This window comes from Cavia porcellus, unplaced genomic scaffold (genome assembly GCF_034190915.1).
Source record: "Cavia porcellus strain 051 isolate PalLab524CR breed Dunkin Hartley unplaced genomic scaffold, mCavPor4.1 scaffold_27, whole genome shotgun sequence".
NCBI classification, from domain to species: domain Eukaryota; kingdom Metazoa; phylum Chordata; class Mammalia; order Rodentia; family Caviidae; genus Cavia; species Cavia porcellus.
Genome location: NW_026947510.1, coordinates 21,727,807 through 21,746,670, shown reverse-complemented (window position 1 = coordinate 21,746,670; position 18,864 = coordinate 21,727,807). Strand labels below are relative to the sequence as shown.

Genomic DNA, 18,864 nt, shown 5'->3' with positions numbered 1-18,864 from the left:
GCTAGTTATCAAGAAAGTGGGCTCTTATACAAAGACAAGTTTGGCTTACACTCTCTCTGTCTCTGTCTCTGTCTCTCTCTCTCTCTTTCTCTCTTTCTCTCTCTCTCTCTCTCTCTCTGTTTGCTTGCCCTTCTGCCATGATATAATACACTTTGAGGATTTTGCCAGACACCAGGATCATGCTCTAGACTTTCCACCATCCAAATCTGGGGGCCAAATAAATTCCTATTGTTTATAATTACCCAGTCTGTGGTATTCTGTGATAGCAGCGGAAAAAGGACAAAGACAGTTACTTGTCCCCCACACATACAATGATCACTATGCTAGACATAGTACATATTTAGGTTAAGGGTAAACTTTATTGTTTTCATTTAAAAGAAATAGAGACTAAATTTTAAGGCTTAACTAATTACCCCTGTTTATCAAAATAGACAACTCTTTAAATCAGAATCCACAGTAAATTCCTTTACAGGAAGAACACCTGATGATATCATTCCAAAGCACACATTCCAAGTGGAAACTATCTCTATCGCCCTTCAGTGCTAGAGGCTAAAGATACTGTATGAATGTGTGGGAAGCAGGATACAGAGTACCACTGAGTTCACTGCATAACCTAAGGACTGAAGGGCATACATAATTGCTGAATGAATGAACACTGGGTATTAAACCATCAGTGATGTAAAGGAAGATATCTTATGATAGAACAAGATAAGAAGGCTATGGTTTAAATCCAGAAGTCCCTCAGAAGCCTGGTGCCCTTACACGTAGAGCTTTTGGAAGGTGATTGAATCATGGGCTTACAGCTGACTTCTTAGTTAGTTTGAGGTGTTGTCTGGTCAGAAGAGGTGGTCAGGGGTGTGGCCTCAAGGGGTTTATCTCCCCCTTTTGAGCTCTGTTTTATGTCTGCCATTCCATGAGCAGTTATTCCTCCACCAAATGCCTGTGCCAAATGCCTCCACCAAACGCCATGTTGCTCTGCCTTGGAACCAGAACATTGTAGATTGAAATGCTATAAACTGTGAGCTAAAAGAAGCCATCCTTCCTTTAAGTCTCAGGCACCAAATATTTTGCCCAGAAATGAAGAAATAGATAAGGCCAGACGTATTCAGGTTGAGCAGCAGAAGGTATCACATGAAACAAACCTTTTTCCTTTTAATACTGCCTAGAAGACTTTTCCTTCATTTTCTTTGACAGTAAGTCCTAAGTGTGAAGGTTAACATACATTTCTGAACATTTTAAAGGCTTTTTGTAAATCATAGAACATTTTCCCACATGCTTATAAAATTCAATCAGCTGATCATTGTTATGGGATACTATAGATACGAGATTTTAAAAGATACTGCTTTTGACAGAGACAGATTTCTAGACCTTGCCCTCATATACCTGAAAATCAGCATTGGTTACCCTCCCATGTCATAAAATGTGATGTCTTAAAACATATTTTGAAGTCTGTTTGATGATATGTACTCTAGATATTGAATAGAGCTAGTAGAGTTTGGGGAGAGGACAAAGAAAATACTGTTAATTAGCTTTCCCAAATATGTAAAAAATAGATTAATATTTAAATAGAATAACTTTTTAGCAACTATAGACATTGGAGCAGCAGAGGCTGAATCCACAGTGTCACTAGTAGACACAGTGCCCAATGCTTTCAAGGAGGAATGCTCAGGTGGTACAGGGGGTAGAAGCTGACAAAATCCAGTGCTCTTCCCAAAGTTGCTTCTATAAAAGTGGGAAGCTCGTGTTTTCATATGAGCAATAGTCTTTATCACAGCAGTTCTACTTTCTTAATTGGCTCATCTAATGTGATTTGCTTCAGTTCAGTGAACTGGTTGTAAATTCAATCACTTTTTTGAGCGAATGAGGTATTTCATGCCCTGCAGTTTTAGCACAGGTTGTGAGAACCGTTTTATTTATAAAAATTTTTTTATTGGACAATAGGAAGCAGGATAACAGATGTTTGCAAGATTCTTGTTGATGCCTGAGGTTTTGAGAACTTTCTCCTGCATCTATCATCTTCTCCTACTGAAGGAAGTTTCTAAGCAACAATTCATACTGAATGGGCGAAAAATTAGAGGCAATGTCTTATCTCAGTGGAGGACACCCATCAAAGTACTGTGTGAAAATGTCTAATATTAAAACCCTGCATTTAACCTGTCCAATTTAACAATCTTTTGAAGTAGGAGGCTGAAAATGAGTCATTTAGGCCAAACCTTATGCATTAAAAGAACTTTTATATAAGATTGCCTTTAAAGGGTCTTTATTTAAAGCCCTTCAATGTGTTATAAAATTAGTTTTCCTACATTTGGCAAGAGATATTATTCTGTAAAAAGGAAACATTTAAGATTAAAATGTATGCCTTTAAAATTTTTAACTAAAGGTGGATTAAAAGCTGCAAAAATACAGTTAAGGCACATTTACATTTGTGCAATTACTTGAAATATGAGGAACTATAATTGTAATTATGTCTTTACACAACCATAGTGTGGAACAAGTAACTCAGAATCAACTAAAAGGAGATATTAATTGACTAAAAGTATAAATATAGTAAAAACTCCTAAAAATTAAAAAGTATAAAAATAAGATTTGGAGTCATTGTGAAAGTAGATATAATATATGTGGTAAATGTGTTTCAAGATTCCTAACATAATGCCCTTGAAAACAACAACAACAAAAAAAAAAAATTAAAAGAGCTTACAGCTCTAAAAACTAAAGGCAAAGATGTCAAGTTCCTGATGTCTGTAGACTACTTTATAGATGGTATCAAATTTATTGTTACCATAATTTAAATAAAGTACCATAGACTTTTTCCCTCTTAAGTCAGAAAATCTGAAACCCCCAAAATAACAGGAAAAGATTTTCACTCATATTCCTTAATAGAGTTTGACTCTATTACTCAGGTCTTTTTTAAACAAAATAAATAAAAATCCTTGGGCAGTTGGGCAGCTTGGGAGGCTGAGGCAGGAGGATTGCCATGAGTTCAAGGCCAGCCTGAGCTGTCAATGAGACCCTATCTCAGAAAAAAAATTTTGGGAGGGGGGGAATGCTCTGATGGTATCAGAACCATTTCTATATCATCTATTACTGAAACAGTCCAGTCCAGTCCAGTCCATCATTGATCTGTCTCATCCATCATCTCTCATCTCAGTCCATTCAAGGATTGCAAGTCCAAGAAGCAGCACTCAGAAATATATGGTACTTGGCCTCCCATAGAAAGCAGAGCCGGGGGCGGTGGGGGAGAGGCTGTGTGCTGCAAGAGTAGTCACAGAAATGATACTGAGTCCCTGTTTGAGACCTTAACTTCACACAGGTAATTCACTGGGGCAAAAAGGGGGTATGCACAAAAGCTCATGAAAAAAGCATTTGTTTCTTTGAAGACAGCAGAGATTACTAAATCAGTTTGATCCATGCAGATAATAGGAACATAAATTTAAGCCTGTTTACTTGTTTTAAAAATTCATACAAAAATTATGTTCTTCGAGATTAGCAAAAAAAGAAGAGCAAAACAATGATAAAAACTTAATGTTACAGCTCTGCTTCCTATTTCTCTCCAGATGCTCTTATAAGAAAATTTCACATTCCTAAGGAAAAAAGAAATATATACTACAGTAAGGAGAATGGTGAGTACAGTGATCAAAAATATCATTTTCTGTTTGATTATTATTAAAATAGTGACATTTTCTAAAATGTGTAGCTAGGCTCTATTTCAAAACATGACCATAAATGCATAATAAGAAAGCATTAATTTAGAGGAATATAAATGTATGAACAATGCCATTTCTATGTATATGTGTGATGTCTTTACCTATCTCATTATCAACAGTGTTGATAATGATTCTTTGGTTATAATATTAGGTACAAGTCTATATCTTACTACTTTTACTGTCAGTATACTCATAACAAAACGTTAATTTAGAATAAGAAACTACTCTGATAGCTATTACAAAGGCTTAATAAATTATCGATAGTAAAATGTTTGTCTCATGAAACTGCCAAACAAATATGAGTTCTTAAGCTTTAAGAATAAGTTGATTTTGGTAGGCACCACATGTTAAGGCTGAAGTATCGAAATAAACATTGAGCTTTTAGAAATAATAGAAACATAGGTAGGGCAAAATAATCCTAGGAATGTTTTGTTGTGTTTTGAAGCAATGCACAGGGACGTAATACCTCTGCAGGCAATCGGGCAGGATGCTTTGAATGCTTTACATTGTCTGCACTGTATTTACCACAACCATTTTTTGGCAGATGATGATAAAGTGACTTGAGTAATGGATGTGGTTTAACTAGAAGTAGTATCCTATAGAGAGATGGAGATCTCATCTCTCTCCTGGCAAAGGGACTCAGAGCTGGGCGTCCCAAATGTTTCTGGGCCAAGAAACCACCAGATTCCATTAAAAAGCAAATTGTGCTTCAGCAGAGTTGGGGTGAAAATGAAGATTATGTGTTTGTGACCAACTAGAGGATGCTGGTTCAGCTGGCCCTCAGGCCACAATTCGAGTATCATGGGTTGACTGACAGCAGCAAAATATAAAAGTGAAGCCTGACAACACAGGTAACTAAGTCCTTCTGTTTCCTCCATGCTGATAACAGGAACATAAAATTTAAAACTTTAGGATGTTCCCCTAAAATGTGACTAAAGTTGTAGTTTATTCGTAAGTTAAAATGACTCTCAGGTAAAAAAAAAATCTCTCTCTTGAAAAATGGACATGATCAGGAACAAATGAGCTCTGAATATATTCAATGATTTACTGATTTAGGTTTTTTCTTCTATTTTGTATAACAGACAAAAAACAATACAAGAGTTGATAGGTAGAGTGGCAAGGAAAGACCATCTCTCTGGGTGTCAGTTTGCTCAACAGTGTAATGGAGATACAGCGTTTAGAAGCACTTAATAAACCCTAGAACAAGAGGAAATGCCAGTTTTATTCCTAATCAGAGGAATTACTTCTGATACTTGTACCATTTGAGTTCACAATCTGTTAGTCTTCTACATATATTGTCCAATATGAAAAAGAAATTACATGTGCAGTAGGGTTGAGAAGGAAGTGTACAGGGAGAACTAAAGAAAAGACAGGCAAATCAAGTTTCCTCAAGCAGAAGCAAGAACATGAAGGACAGAAGAAGGGAAAGCAATATGCATCTGTGTGAAACACGTAACCATTGCCATCTAAGCTAATTCTCATTTCTCATCCACAGTTCCAGCAGGCCTGCAATCTAGCAACTGCCAGCCCAGGTCGTGAGATGCGACCAGGTTACTGCTTAGAGCTGGAGTTTTATCTGAAGGCTTAGCTGAGAAAGAGCTCACTTCTCGACTTGTGTGTGAACTGTGAGAATTCAGTTCCCCAAAGGCTGAAGAACTGAAGCCCTCTATCTTTGCTGGCTTTCGGTTGAAGGGAATGCTCCACCATGGCACATTGCTCATCAAAGCCAGTAATGTGGAAGTGGTAATCTTTTGTAACTTCATGATGGATGTGATGTGTTTTATTATAGAAAGGATCAGGTGTATCCCCTGACATATTGCTGTAAAATTTAATGTTGTCTTACTGGGTCTCAGGTTTTTTTTTTTTTTTTTTTTTTTTTTGAGAGAGAGAGAGAGACAAAGAGAGAGAAGGTCACCCTGCGTAGTTCAGGTTGGCCTTGAACTCACCGCGCAGTCCTGGCTGAACTTGCTGCAATTCTCTTGCCTCGGCCTTCTGAGTGCCAGGATTTCAGTTCTGCACCACCACACCCAGCTGGGTTCCGATTTTGCTTTCGTTCTCTTTCTCCTTACTTCTTGCCTGTTCATTTCTTTGGAGTAGGAACTGTTTTGATTTTTATAAGAGTACATATCTGAGTCTCCTTACAGTCTTGGATTCTTTGGACTTGGAATTTGGACCAGTACTAGAACAGTTAACACTTTGACAAGTCATGGAGGTGGACTGAATGCATTTTGGATTATGAAATGGACATGGCCTTTCGGGGTCAGAACCGTGTCCTATATCTTGGATCTGGAATGTTCCTTAAAGGCTTATTTTTATTTTATTTACTTTTTATTTTGAAGAGATAAAAACAAATGAAATAAAACAGAATAGAGTTAAGCAAAACAAAATGATGAACATGGTACATAACTTTAAAACAAAATACAAGAAAATCAATAGTGACTACCATAATGCCTCTTGTTATCTTCAAAAGAACTGCCCATACCACCAGGCATAATAAAATCAAACAAAATAGTAAAGAATAAAACTAATAAAAACTAAACAATGGAAACAGTACAGGACTTAAAACAAGATAATAGTAAGATCACAATGGGTATACTATAATGCATCTCGTTATCTTCAAAGTAATTGCCTATACCATCAGACATGATACAATCAAACAAAACAAAATAGAGTAAAATCAGTCAAAACAAAATAATGAAAGCAATTCAGGACTTCAAAACAATACTAATACAAATAAAGCTAGTGCAAAATAAAAATGACTACCGTAATATATTTTGTTATCTTTGAAATAGCTGTCCATGCCATCAAATATAATAAAATTAGACAAACCTAAACGCTTATTTTTAAAAGGCTTTGTCCCCAGCTTGGTACCTTTGGGTACTTGGTGCTTAGTACTATTGTATTATTGGGTACAATGGAAACTTCATGAGGTGATGCCTAGTAAGAGATCTTCTAATCATCTGGGGTGTGCCCATGAAGGGCATAGTAGAACTCCAGCCTCTGGTTCTTCTTTTCTCTTTCAAATCCAGGCAACGAGCTGAGTGCCTTTGCTATGTCTTGTGATCCCCATGACGCTGACTTTACCACACACCCAAAAGCAACAGGGTCTACTGACCATGGTCTAAATCTCCAGCACTGTGAGCCAAAATAAAACATTTCTCTTCTATAAATTGATGATGTCAGGTATTTTATCATAGTAGTAGAAATAAACTGACAGAATTACTATCATCCCTTATGGGGGGATACCATGGAATAGCTAAGATCAAGAATATACACAAGGCCACGTAGCTAGATACGGCAGAGCTGAGGTGTAAACTCAGTGTGGGCGTGGAGCCAAGACCCTTCTCACTTGTCTCCCTGCCGCCATCCCACAGGACATGTGGAGTAAACAGGAAAGCGTGCACGTTGTGCACTGCAGAATGCCTCGTGCTCTAGAGCCACGGGCAGCTTTGAAGCGTGCTGAGGACAGAGGAGTTGAGCTGGATAGTACTGCTTACATGATAAAAACACTTTTCAAATAAAAAGATAAGGAATATGGTTAATGAATGGGTAAAAATATGTTTTGAAACTGCAAGAATTCAAGAAGAGATTTTTCAAAAGCAAAAAAATGACATTCCACAATTAAATCATGGGATGAGAAATATGTAGCCATAATCATGGCAAAACTTAGAAACCAGGAGCCAATTCAGTGATGTCCAACTTTGACTGTGCATTAGAATCACCTAGGGTGGTTTAAAAATGTATTGAAATCCATGTTTTCCTCATGGAAACTTTGGATTCTGAAGGGCCAGGTAATACCCAGAATCAGTCTCTCCTTCTCTCTCTCTCCCTCCCTCTACCTCTTCTATTCTAGCCCTTCTCTTTCAGCAATGCATAGTTGTGCTGGAGCCTGGACCAGTTTCCAGCACAGAAGCAAGACTCACATGGACCTGGTACACCCATAGTTAGAAGCCTTGGAAAGGGTAAGGAAAATATTTGGAAGGTAGTAAAATGCAGTATAAATTCTACTTCTAGAAAACTTTCCTGTATATACACTTGTGTAAAATACTGTGTGCAAACAGATATGTCCAAGAACAATTGCTAAAATAGTGCTTGCAAGGCCAAAAACAGTGAAGCAAACCATTCCTCACTGACAGGAGACAGGTTAAATACTGTAATTCATGAAATCTCCATAGAATGAAAAATGATGGCATTTAAAATAAGTAAATCTCAGTCTGTTTCTATGAAAACATCTGCGAGACATTGTTAAATATTAAAGTCACAAAACAGTATTAAAATCTTATTGTTAACATTATATCAAATAGAAAGTCTGCATGTACACTGAGTAGACTATGAAAAACTACATCTCTGTGGATGAACTGGGGAGTCAGGAGGAAAGGGTAGAGGATCTTACTCAAATGCTTTGGCATTGACACTTTTTTACAATGAGATCTATCACTTATTATAAAATGATTTTAAAATGCATGAAAGAATTTCCAATGGCTTCAGTGTAATGACTGTAAATGTCTAGTTCTTCACACTTTCACACAGGAAGCAGAGGGTGATTTCTAAGGGGAGAAGTGGAGAAAGTATATGTAGTGTCCATGAGGTGATGTTATTAGAGAAGGCAAGATACAGAAAATGATCCAAGAGAAGCTGGAAAACCTTAAGACCCCACTTCTCAGTAAACACAAGAGCAACAGAGTTCATAGAAAAAGAGTTGAGCTCTAGCATTTTGAGAGGAAAGAAAAATAATTAACAGATGCAATGTATAATAAAATGATTATAAGCAAAATCTCTTTTAAAGTTCAGACCTCTACCGACCCCATCCTAATCCTTAGGTTATCCTGCCCCGCAGTGCTCCATCTATCCAGCTTAGCACTGTTGTACATCCTTCTCATGGATAGTCTCATGTAGACATGGGCTAGGAAGAAACGCAACTCTCTATGTAGAGTCCAAAGATTCACATCAATAGTCTGTGCCTATCCAATTTGGTTGAAGAAAGTGAATGAGACATATGCAGCCATGGATTCCCGTAAGCCACGGCTTAAACTAAAAGTCTAACACAGCAATCATGCAAGTCACCATTACAACCTAGGCCAAGAAGGAGCCTATTAGTCATATTTCTCTGTCTATAAAGAAGTTACCACTGCCCCTCCACTGTCAATGTCCTTCACAGAAATAATAATGTTCAGTCAGCCCTCCAAATCTGAAGGTTCCATGTATCAAACCACCTATTGGCTGAAAATATTGGAGAAAAACAGTTGTGTCTGGGACTATAGGTACAGCTAGCTCAGTGTGGAGGGCTTGCTTAGCATGAGTGAGGCCTTGAGTTTGATTCTCAGCACTGAAAAAATCTTGTGTCTGTACTGAACAAGAGAAGTATAGAACAACAAAGTATAGAACTTTCTCTCCAGTGTTCACTACATAATACAATATAACAAGTATTTACATAACATCTACATTGTATCAGGTATTAGTAACCTAGAGATAAACAACATGGGTTACACAATGCCCTACATTTTGGTCTCCTCAGGAGCCCCTGAAACCAGCCCCCAGCAAATACCAAGGAACAAGTATATTTCTTGCGAGGCAAAGTGAGATGGCAGAAAAAGCATGGATTTGGAGACAGAGAGACTTCTCTGCCACCCAATCAGTGCATGACCTTGAACCATTTGTTCTGACCATCCCCTCTCTCATCTGGAAAGACAAATTAATAAATCCTTCCTTCTCTGTTCCCACAAGATGAGAAATAGGTATACAAAAGAATGATGCTAACCAAAGAGACAAGTCATTTCTCCTACATTTTTTCCTTAATAACTAGGGGAAAACTTCTTTTTTTCCCTGTTTAAAGTGAGGATTAGGCAATTCTATCCCATCCTTATAAATTCTCTCTCAATGGCAAATTAACATAAATAATATGAAATTCTCACTCTGAGGGACTTCTTTGCCAGCTCGCTTCAGTCTGACTCATTGGCCCATCCCATTTGAAGAGCCACATTCTTTATTATGCAGCTTCGAACAAAAGGGGCTGAAAATAAATATCTAAATGTAACTATAGGTTGCCATAAATCTCTCCAGAATTTTGCAGTAAGCAATAATGAGTAGATTTTCTCAACATATTTTCAATCTTCCTTCTATTCACTTCTGCCTTCTAGAGATTTTTGTTGAACAGTAAGCGTTACCAATAATAAACACACAGCACATTTTTACTACATACTTAGTTTACTCTTCCTAAATTGAGACACTTAGGACATAAGAAAACATAGTTTGAAGACGGCAAGGGAGTGTCTTAAATTTTCAACATTTTCATAGGTTTTCCTTTTCATGATGAAGACTGGTCATCAAATGTTGTGTTGCCTTATTGGCAAAAGGCAAATTACTAATTGACCTAGGACTGAAGTATTTCAAAGTCAGTAAAATTCAAATGATTAATTATCTTCTACATTTAGACACAGACTTTCTTCTTCGAATTTCATAAAATAGGTTCCTCGCCGTCCATGACACTAACCAGCTGAACTCTAAGGTCGTTCTTAGCCACAGAATCATCTGCTTGTGAGTGTCTCTCCACGCAGCTCCTGGGCTTATTTTCTCAATTAGGACACTTTGTCTTCCGATTCCTTTACTGTCTTGCTCACTAGCTTTCACAACCAGTGTTCTCCAGTGACTCACACCCCTAGCCATGCTTTAGATTCTGGTACCAACTAGAAATATGCTCCAGCTGAAATCTTTTTTTTTGTTTTTGTTTTTTTTTTGTACCTGTGATCGAACTCATGAACTCGCGCTTGCCAGGCAGACACTTATGCCGTTGAGCTAAGTCCCTGCCCTGAAATCTCTTTATCTTTCACAAAAGGTGACTTTTCCTGCCTTCTCACAACTTTATATCATCTATCCCCGATGATGAATAAAACCAAGGCCTCAATCTGTGGGCGGATCTATTTCTACATACCCACTGTGTTCCTCTCCTCCCGAGTTTCCTTTCCCCGCCACACAGCCTAATACTATGATAGACAGACACTTCTACAGAATTTCCGTCACTGGCCTCCACACATTTCTATCTGTCACCTGCATCTTCCCCGCACAGGCTGCCGTTGCTGCTCTTGGAATGCCAAACCAGAGAGCAGGAAACATTCGAACTCTCTCAGTGAGCTTTTGCTCACATTCACGTTTTTTAAATCAGCTGAACCCTCAGTGTATTTAACATCCTTTTCCTTGTCCCGGTCAATTCACTATTGAACATCCATTCCTTTCAGATTTCTTCTGTTACTGGCTTAGAAGATTTTTTCTATGTCTTCTTATTTTATTTATATTTATACTTTAAGACAATCTTAGGCTTACAGAAAACTTCTAAGAATAGTGTTAAAAATCAGTATAAATGTACAGTTGGCTCTGGTGCTAATGAAACCGCGTACCTTGGTGTGCGGCTTAAACATTCTGACTTGACTCCTCGGGTCTCACCTCTTCTCCTACCCACATTCTAGGCCTTCACGCTATCTTCTGGCTTTGCCTGACTTTCTCACTTGGCTATACCTTTACTGTTCATTTACCTCACACTGAAATGTTCTTTCATCTTATTCTTAGAAAACTCCTACTTATTATTTTTTAAACTGAACTTAATAACATATTAATCATACAAACTCATAATTATACATATTATATACATATGCATGTATATAATTGTCACAGTGGCATATATAGTGCCTCAATCACATCTGCCTTCCAGCATCTTGTGCCTTCCCTTTTCTCCTCTTTTCCTTTCTCTTTCTGTTTTCCTGACACTCTCTCTTTTTCCAATGTACTGTCAGGTTATTTATTTTTTTGGTTTCCACATATGAGACAAAACATGTGAAACTTGCTTTTCTGAGTCTGACTTACTTCATTCAATATGATGTATGCAAGTTCCATCCATTTTTCTGTAGATTACATGGTTTCATTCTCCTTCTGGCTGAATAATACTCATATACATATCATATATATACACATATGTGTGTGTGTGTGTGTGTGTGTGTGTGTGTGTGTGTATAGTATATATTTTCTTCATTTATTCATTAAATGGCACCTAGGCTGATAGCATATCCTAGATATTATGAATAGAGCTGTAACAAACATGGATTATACAATCCCCTCTCCATATTTTTGTAAGTTTTCAATATAAAATAAAGATCTGATAATATCCTATCAGCTCACTCAGGAACCTAAGGGAGATTTTCACAAGTGAGACCCTAAGGCTAAAGAACACACATATGTAAGACATTAGCAACAACAGCAGGCAGCATGGATCAGCACAGAGAGGCAGAATGAGAACATGAAAAAGCTGCCTGAGTCTTTATTGTATAATTCTTACAAAGGTTGTTATTGCATATTTACATTCTTACATAGTGGTGTAATCAGCACATGCATGTTTACCTGTGCTAAGCCATGCTTATCTAACTGTAGCCTACTGTGCACCTGTGCTAGATAAGCAGGGTCACATCCTCATGTGTTCTTAGATACCTTGAGCTTTGAAGTAGTCTGATTAGTCTCCCAAAATCCCAACCCTGGTAAGCAATCACTTTGGCTTTGAAAATATTTTTTTTAATCTTAAAGAGAACAAAACAGAACAAAGCAGATCAGAATAAAACAATGCAATTGACACAGGATTTCAAAACAAGGTAACAGGAAATCAACAGTGTCCCTTGTTTTCTTTGAAATAGTTGTCCATATCTTCACACACAAAGAATTCACACCAGATGAAAGAGTCTAAAACCATTCAGAACAAAAGAAGGAAAGCACTATAGGCCTTTAAAACTAGACAATAGGAAAATCAACAATGCTTAACATAATGTTTCTTGTTCTCTTCAAAATACCTGTCCATATCTTCACATATATTGAAATTAAATAATATGAAACAGACTAATCAAAATAAGAAAAACATTACTGATTTAACAAGATGATAGGAAACCAGCAATGGCTACCACAATGTGTCATTTTCTTCCGAGTAGTTGTTTTACCATCACCTGTAATAAAATCAATACTCTTGGAGTTTCACATAAAGCAGGTTCAACTAGGATGTGTTATAAGCAGTACAATTTTAAAGGCTCCAATAAAAGAATACATTGTTCAAAATATTTCCTTTTTATTATCGTACTGCCTAAACTTACCATTAGAATTATCTTTTATAGTTTCAAAAGAACTCTACAGGGATTTATCCAAAAAGATTAGAGTAATAATGACTATCTAAAAGGCACTTGGACAGAGTATTCTTAAAGGAATATACAGTTTTGATGAAAAATGGAAAGAAAATAGTTAGGTCTTGACCCACTGCTAAGGAGAACAAGTGCTTGGGACCAAAAGGAAATGGGAAAGAGCTGAGAAGTCCTGAGCAGATCCTATTTCCTGTTACTTCCTTAGGGAGAGGTGATCTTTTTTTTTTTTTTAAATTTTATTTAAGGAGAAAAAAAAAAACATAAAAACGGTACAAGTTATACAGAAGTTCAGAAAAAATAAACAGGAAATCACTAGTTAATAGATTACATATTGTCATCTTAGGAATAGCTGTTTAAGTTATAAAATTAAAGCATATAAAATGGAAATTCAAACAGTGAGACTGCAAACAGTTCTGTTCAGTGATCCAACAAAACTCAATAATATGGTTATCTATCTTATACACTTAAATATACATGCAGTTATATCCTTTACAGCACTTTCTTTTCCTCCCTTTTGTACAATGACAATTACTCATTTTGGGTTTTATTACTCCCACAGTTCTTATTACTTTTTTTGAAGAGAATAAAATTAAATGTGACATAACAAAACAGAGTCAGTCAAAGCAAAAGGATAGACATAATACATACTGTAAAAACAAAATACAGGGTGATCAACAATGGTTACCATTATGCCTCTTGCTATCTTAAAAAGAATCGCCTATATCATCAGTTATAATAAAATTAAACAAAACAGTAAAGAACAAAACCAATAAAACCAAAACATTGGAGACATTACAGGACTTCAAAAGAAGATAATAGTCAAACCAGAATGGGCATCATAATGAATCTTATTCTCTTCACAGTTGTTGCCTAAACTCTCAAACTTGGTACTATCAAGCAAAACAGAATAGAGGAAAATCAGTCAAAACAAGATGGTGAGAGCAATTAAGGGTTTCAAATCAAGTTAATAGGAAATCAAAGTGGGTTACTGTAATATATCCTGCTATTTTTATTTTTTTCCTTAATTAAAGAGATAAAAATAAAAAAGTAAATAATAAAAAAAAGGAGATTAAGATAAAAGAGGACATAACAACAAAACAGCACAGGTCAAAACATAACCATTTAAACAAAATAGTGTTTCACTACAAGATATCCCAACATAAAAGTGGTTACCATAGTGTCTCTTTCCTTGAAATCTTTGAGTATAACTTCACATACTCTAGCATCAAACATATCAAGACAATGTAAAACCATTCAAGAGAATGACAGTATTACAGGGTATTTAGAACCAACTAACAGAAAATGAACAATGGTTTCTGTATAATCTCCTTATCTATAAAAGTTTTTGTTTATATTATCACATATAATAAAATCCAATAAGATACAACATGTTAAGACTGATGGAGACAGAAGAACAAAAGCTTGATGGGACTTCAAAACAAGATGATATTAAATCAGCACTAGCTATTATGATGTCTTGTTTTCTCCAAAATAGCTGTTCCTACTATCCAACCTTCTCTGACTCATTTCTGTTGAGCTCTTTTTCTGTCATTGGTTGTCAGTTTGTCTTCTTCATTTTGCTTTCTGCTCCATTCATTGTGGCCTCTCTGCCACTGTTTTGGAATCTTGGTATTTTTCTTTTTTTAGAATGTTCTGCAGTATTCTCTGTAGAGTTGAATTGGTAGTTGCAAATAACCCTAGCTCCTCTTTATCCTGGAAGCACCTTGTTTCTCCATTAATTTCTAGGGACAGTTGTGCAGGATATATCAATCTTGGCTGGAGGTTATTATCTTTCAAAGCTTGAATTATTTCCACCCACGCTCCTTGTGATTTGATGGTTTGTGATGAGAAGTCTGCTGTAATTCTGATGGGTGTTCCCCTGTAAGTGATCTGTTTCTTGTCTCTGATGGCTTTTAATATCCTGTTCTTATACTGGATTTCTGGAATTTTGATTATTATATGCCTGGGTGTAGTTCTGTTTGGGTTGTAGGTGGCTGGGGTCCTGTATGCCTCAGACATCTGAGTATCTTTACCTTTTGCTAAATTAGGGAAATTCTCCTGGATTATTTCTGTGAATAGCCTTTGTAGTTCATTTGTTTGTGTCCCTACTTCTTCTTTTATGTTCTTAATTCTTAAGTTACAGATCCTCTTATCATCTTCAAGCCTTTGTATTATTGCAGTTTGTTTCCTTGTTATTTTTGAGAAGTTTTCCATTTCATACTCCCACATTAGAAATCTGTCCTCCAGTTCAGATAATCTATCCTTAGTTTCTTTCAGGCTGTTATGCCAGCTTTCAATAGAGTTTTTAGTTTCCTGGTAATCTCTTTGAACCTGCTTCACATATTCTATGTTTTCTCTATTTTCTCCATCAAACAATTCTCCCTTTTTTTTCTGTTATTCCATTCCACCATCTGTTTTTTCTTGCATGGTGCTCAGCATTTCTCTAACTATTCTACTTATATCTTGCTTTACTTTGTTAAATACTTCACTTTTGAAATCATCTATGAGGCTCCGGAGATATCACTTTATGTCTATTGGTGCTGTGTTTGACATTGCAGGTTTTCTGTCTCATTTTCCTTTGCATTTACCTTTCCTGGATCAGTGTTCTCAGAATTGGGGACTGAGGACCCTTTCTTTTTGCTCCCTCTTCCCATACTTTTTGTTCCTTCCATACAAGCATATATAGGAGGCCCAGTTTCTTTCTTTGTCAGTTACAGTTTGTTTCAATCTGCCAGCCAGGTGTTCCCACCCACTGCAGCGTACTTGGGAGACACAGACCTGGGCATCTTCTGCTGGGCCCACCCCTCCAGGTTGACCTCTTCAAGCCTTCACTGCTAGGGTGCACTGCCAGGAGCTGGGACCTGGTTTGGGCTAGCCTACTGGGTCTTAGTCCATGGTGTCCCCCAGGCCAAGTGCTCCCCACCAATCCCGCTTGAGAGGGGAATATGCGACTAAAGTCACTGCTGCGTCCTGTTATGGCTAGTCTGCCCAGTCCCAAGTCTGCCCAGTCCCAGAATGTCCTTTGTTGGAGCCTCCTATTCCATGGAAGGGTCCCCGTTCCTCTCACTCACTGCAGGTTGATGCAGGGCTCCCCACCAGTCCTGCTCTCAACTCCATTCACCGATTCCCGCTCTCAGAGGTTTCACATCTCTGTCCCTGCTGTGCTGATTCAGATGCACCAGTGGTGGCAGGAAATTCAAATTGCGGCTTCCAGAGACGTGGGTTCCAGCTTCAGTGCTGAGATTTTATCTGTTCCAGTTATAGCACCGGAATTGCATTTCCAGTTGGTTTCTCTCAGCTTAGTTCATTCCTGGGTCAGCAGGGTACATCTCCCCTTGCTTAGGACTCCTCACATCGCACCATTCCTGGATTGTTATTTTCAATTATTAATGATTACAGAAATAATTGTTTTCTATGTTTGACTTTATCCTAAACTCTGACAATTTCACTTACCAATTCTAGTGTTGTAGATTACTTTAGGTTTTTAAATGCAGATAAAAATTTATTACTTCTTAAAACTTTTGCCTTTTCTTTTCTCTTATTTCACTAGCCATCTAGTATTATGTATAATAGAAATGTCTGAAACGATGTTCCTTCATTGCTCCTGATCATAAAGAAAAATATACATTTTTTTCACTATTATGATTTTAAATAAATGGTATTGTTAATACTAAAGAAGCGTCCTCCTGCTCCTTGTTGATTGAAACTTTGCTTTTTAATCATAGATAGATGTTCAATTTAGTAAATGCTTTTTTCCTTCTCTACTGGATAAATATTCTCCCTTATCATTTCACTATGATAAATTAATGAATTCTAAAAATACTAATCAAATTTTGAATATTATGGATAAAATACTCCTTGGTTACAATGTGCTATCACTGTTATAATTTCTGCATTCAATTTGCTAACATTTTACTAATGAATTTTGAATCTTTCTCCATAAGTTATGTTTGCTATGGTGTATTTTTTAAAAAATTTTGGTTAGGTCTTGGTAAGAGGGTTTGGTAATATGAGTTGGTATCAGAGTGTGAACAAAATATGGATTAGGTAATGTTCTCTCTTCCTCTATTTTCTAAGAGTTATACATATGATTGACATATCTTCCTTAAGTGTATAATACAAATGGTAAGACAAGCTGGTGTATCATTTTCTTTCTGGGAAGATTTTTTAAATTATAAATTTAATTTATTTAATGAGTAAACTTTTTCAGATTTTCTTTTATGGCATGTCGATTTTTTAAAAAATCGTATTCTTCAAAGAATCTATCCATTTTATCTAAGCTGTGGGATGTGTTAACGTGAACATTTACCGTAATGTTGTCTTACTATCCTCTCTTTGTCTGAGAGGTCTTTAGTGATATTTTCATTTTCATTTCTGACACTGGAAATTTAGACATTCTCTGTTCTCCTTTATAATTTTTGTGAGAGGATTATCAATTTCATAATTTTAAAGTTACAGACTTTCTGATTTCATTTTTTCTATTTGATTTCTAAGAATTTATTGTTTTTTATTTATTTTGGGTTTAACTTGTTCTTTCTGTAGATTTGTAAGTTAAAATCATAATTCATATTTCTCTAGCATTAGCATTTAATCCTATAAAGTTCTTTAAAAGTGTTGCTTTGGCTACAACTCTAATTTTGATGTCTTCCATTTTTATTATTATTTAATTTGAAATAGTTCCTAACTTTCATTGTGACTATCTCCTATTACAAATATTTTTAAAGATATTGTTTAATGAACATTTATTTGAGGCTTTTCTAGACAATATATTATTTATTACTAATTTAAATCCAATTTAAGTCATAGAATATACCCATCATTTCCATTTAAAAATGTGTTGATTCATTTTATGACATACCACATGGTTATGTTGGTGAGCATATTATGTATACAAGAATGAGCATTCTTCTAATTTTGGCAGAAATGTTCTTTGAATATCATATCAAGTGCTTTCAAGTCTGCTACATTACTATTCATTTTTGGGGTGGTCTACTGTAATTACTATCAAGATAGATTGATTTGATTGTTAGTTTGCCTATTCTTTTAGGTTTAAATCATTAATTTTTTATATTTTGCAGTTAAAAATTTTGTTGTTATGTGCACACATGGTTTGAGTATCTCCTAATGAATATAGTTTTATGATGGTAAATATGCTTCTTTTTCTCTGTAAATATCACCTACTTTTTTTTTTTTTTTTTTTTTTTTTTGCTTTTTGAGACAGTGTCTCACTATGTAGTTAACTCACAGTGATACCTCAGCCTCCCAAGTGCTGGGATTACAGGCATGCATCACTATGCCTGGCTAATATTCCCTTCTTGAAATGCATTTTGTTTTATTTTTTTATCAGTACATGTTTACTATACAAAAATTTATAATCACCTTGAGGAATAGGTCATGTACATAAAACAACTTGTTTCTTTTTTAATCTTCTCTTTCTCCACCCTCATTTAATTTCCCTTTCCCTTTTTCATTCTTGTTGATATTATAAATTTTAGCTCACATTAATGACATACAATGTCTACATTCAATGAAGTTATTAAGTTCCTATACATGACCTTTTCCCAGTCAGGTCTATAAAACTTCAAAGATTTTTGTTCAGGCCTCTCTGTGCAATGAGACAATTGCATCTTGTGCTAATCCAGCTGACACTTGTGCTACTCCAGCTGACACTTGTGCCTCCTACCACCCCACTGGGGAAAAATTGACCAGTGAAAATCCACTACTTTCCTGGTCCTTTCTTTGAGTTAGCCCTTGTTTACACTAAGTAATTAAAGGCTTAATTGTTGTTGTTGCCTGTTACTCTGATCAGCTACTTGGACATTTGGCAACTCTGCATGCTCCATTTCAGCTCAGTTCTTAAGAGTACTCTTTACTAAACCTATTTCTTTTTTTTTTGTCTATTATTTGAAGTTTTAAAAGATACACAAATAGACTGAAAGTAAAATAGCATTGCCATCTGCATACCACGCAAATTAATATGTGCATGGATTTTGCCA

The 18,864-nt window shown here is 36.2% G+C and overlaps 1 protein-coding gene and 1 long non-coding RNA gene across 2 annotated transcripts in view; one reads left to right on the top strand and one right to left on the bottom strand.

The window, feature by feature from the left end:
• Window positions 1–17,315, top strand: part of LOC111754944 (uncharacterized) — a 196,513-nt gene extending 179,198 nt beyond the window's left edge. The window contains exon 6 of the long non-coding RNA XR_002789616.2: window positions 3,555–17,315. This is a non-coding gene — a long non-coding RNA (uncharacterized LOC111754944). The remainder of the gene's footprint in view (window positions 1–3,554) is intronic.
• Window positions 1–18,864, bottom strand: part of Gpr158 (G protein-coupled receptor 158) — a 424,142-nt gene that overhangs the window by 67,575 nt on the left and 337,703 nt on the right. The window lies entirely within an intron of this gene.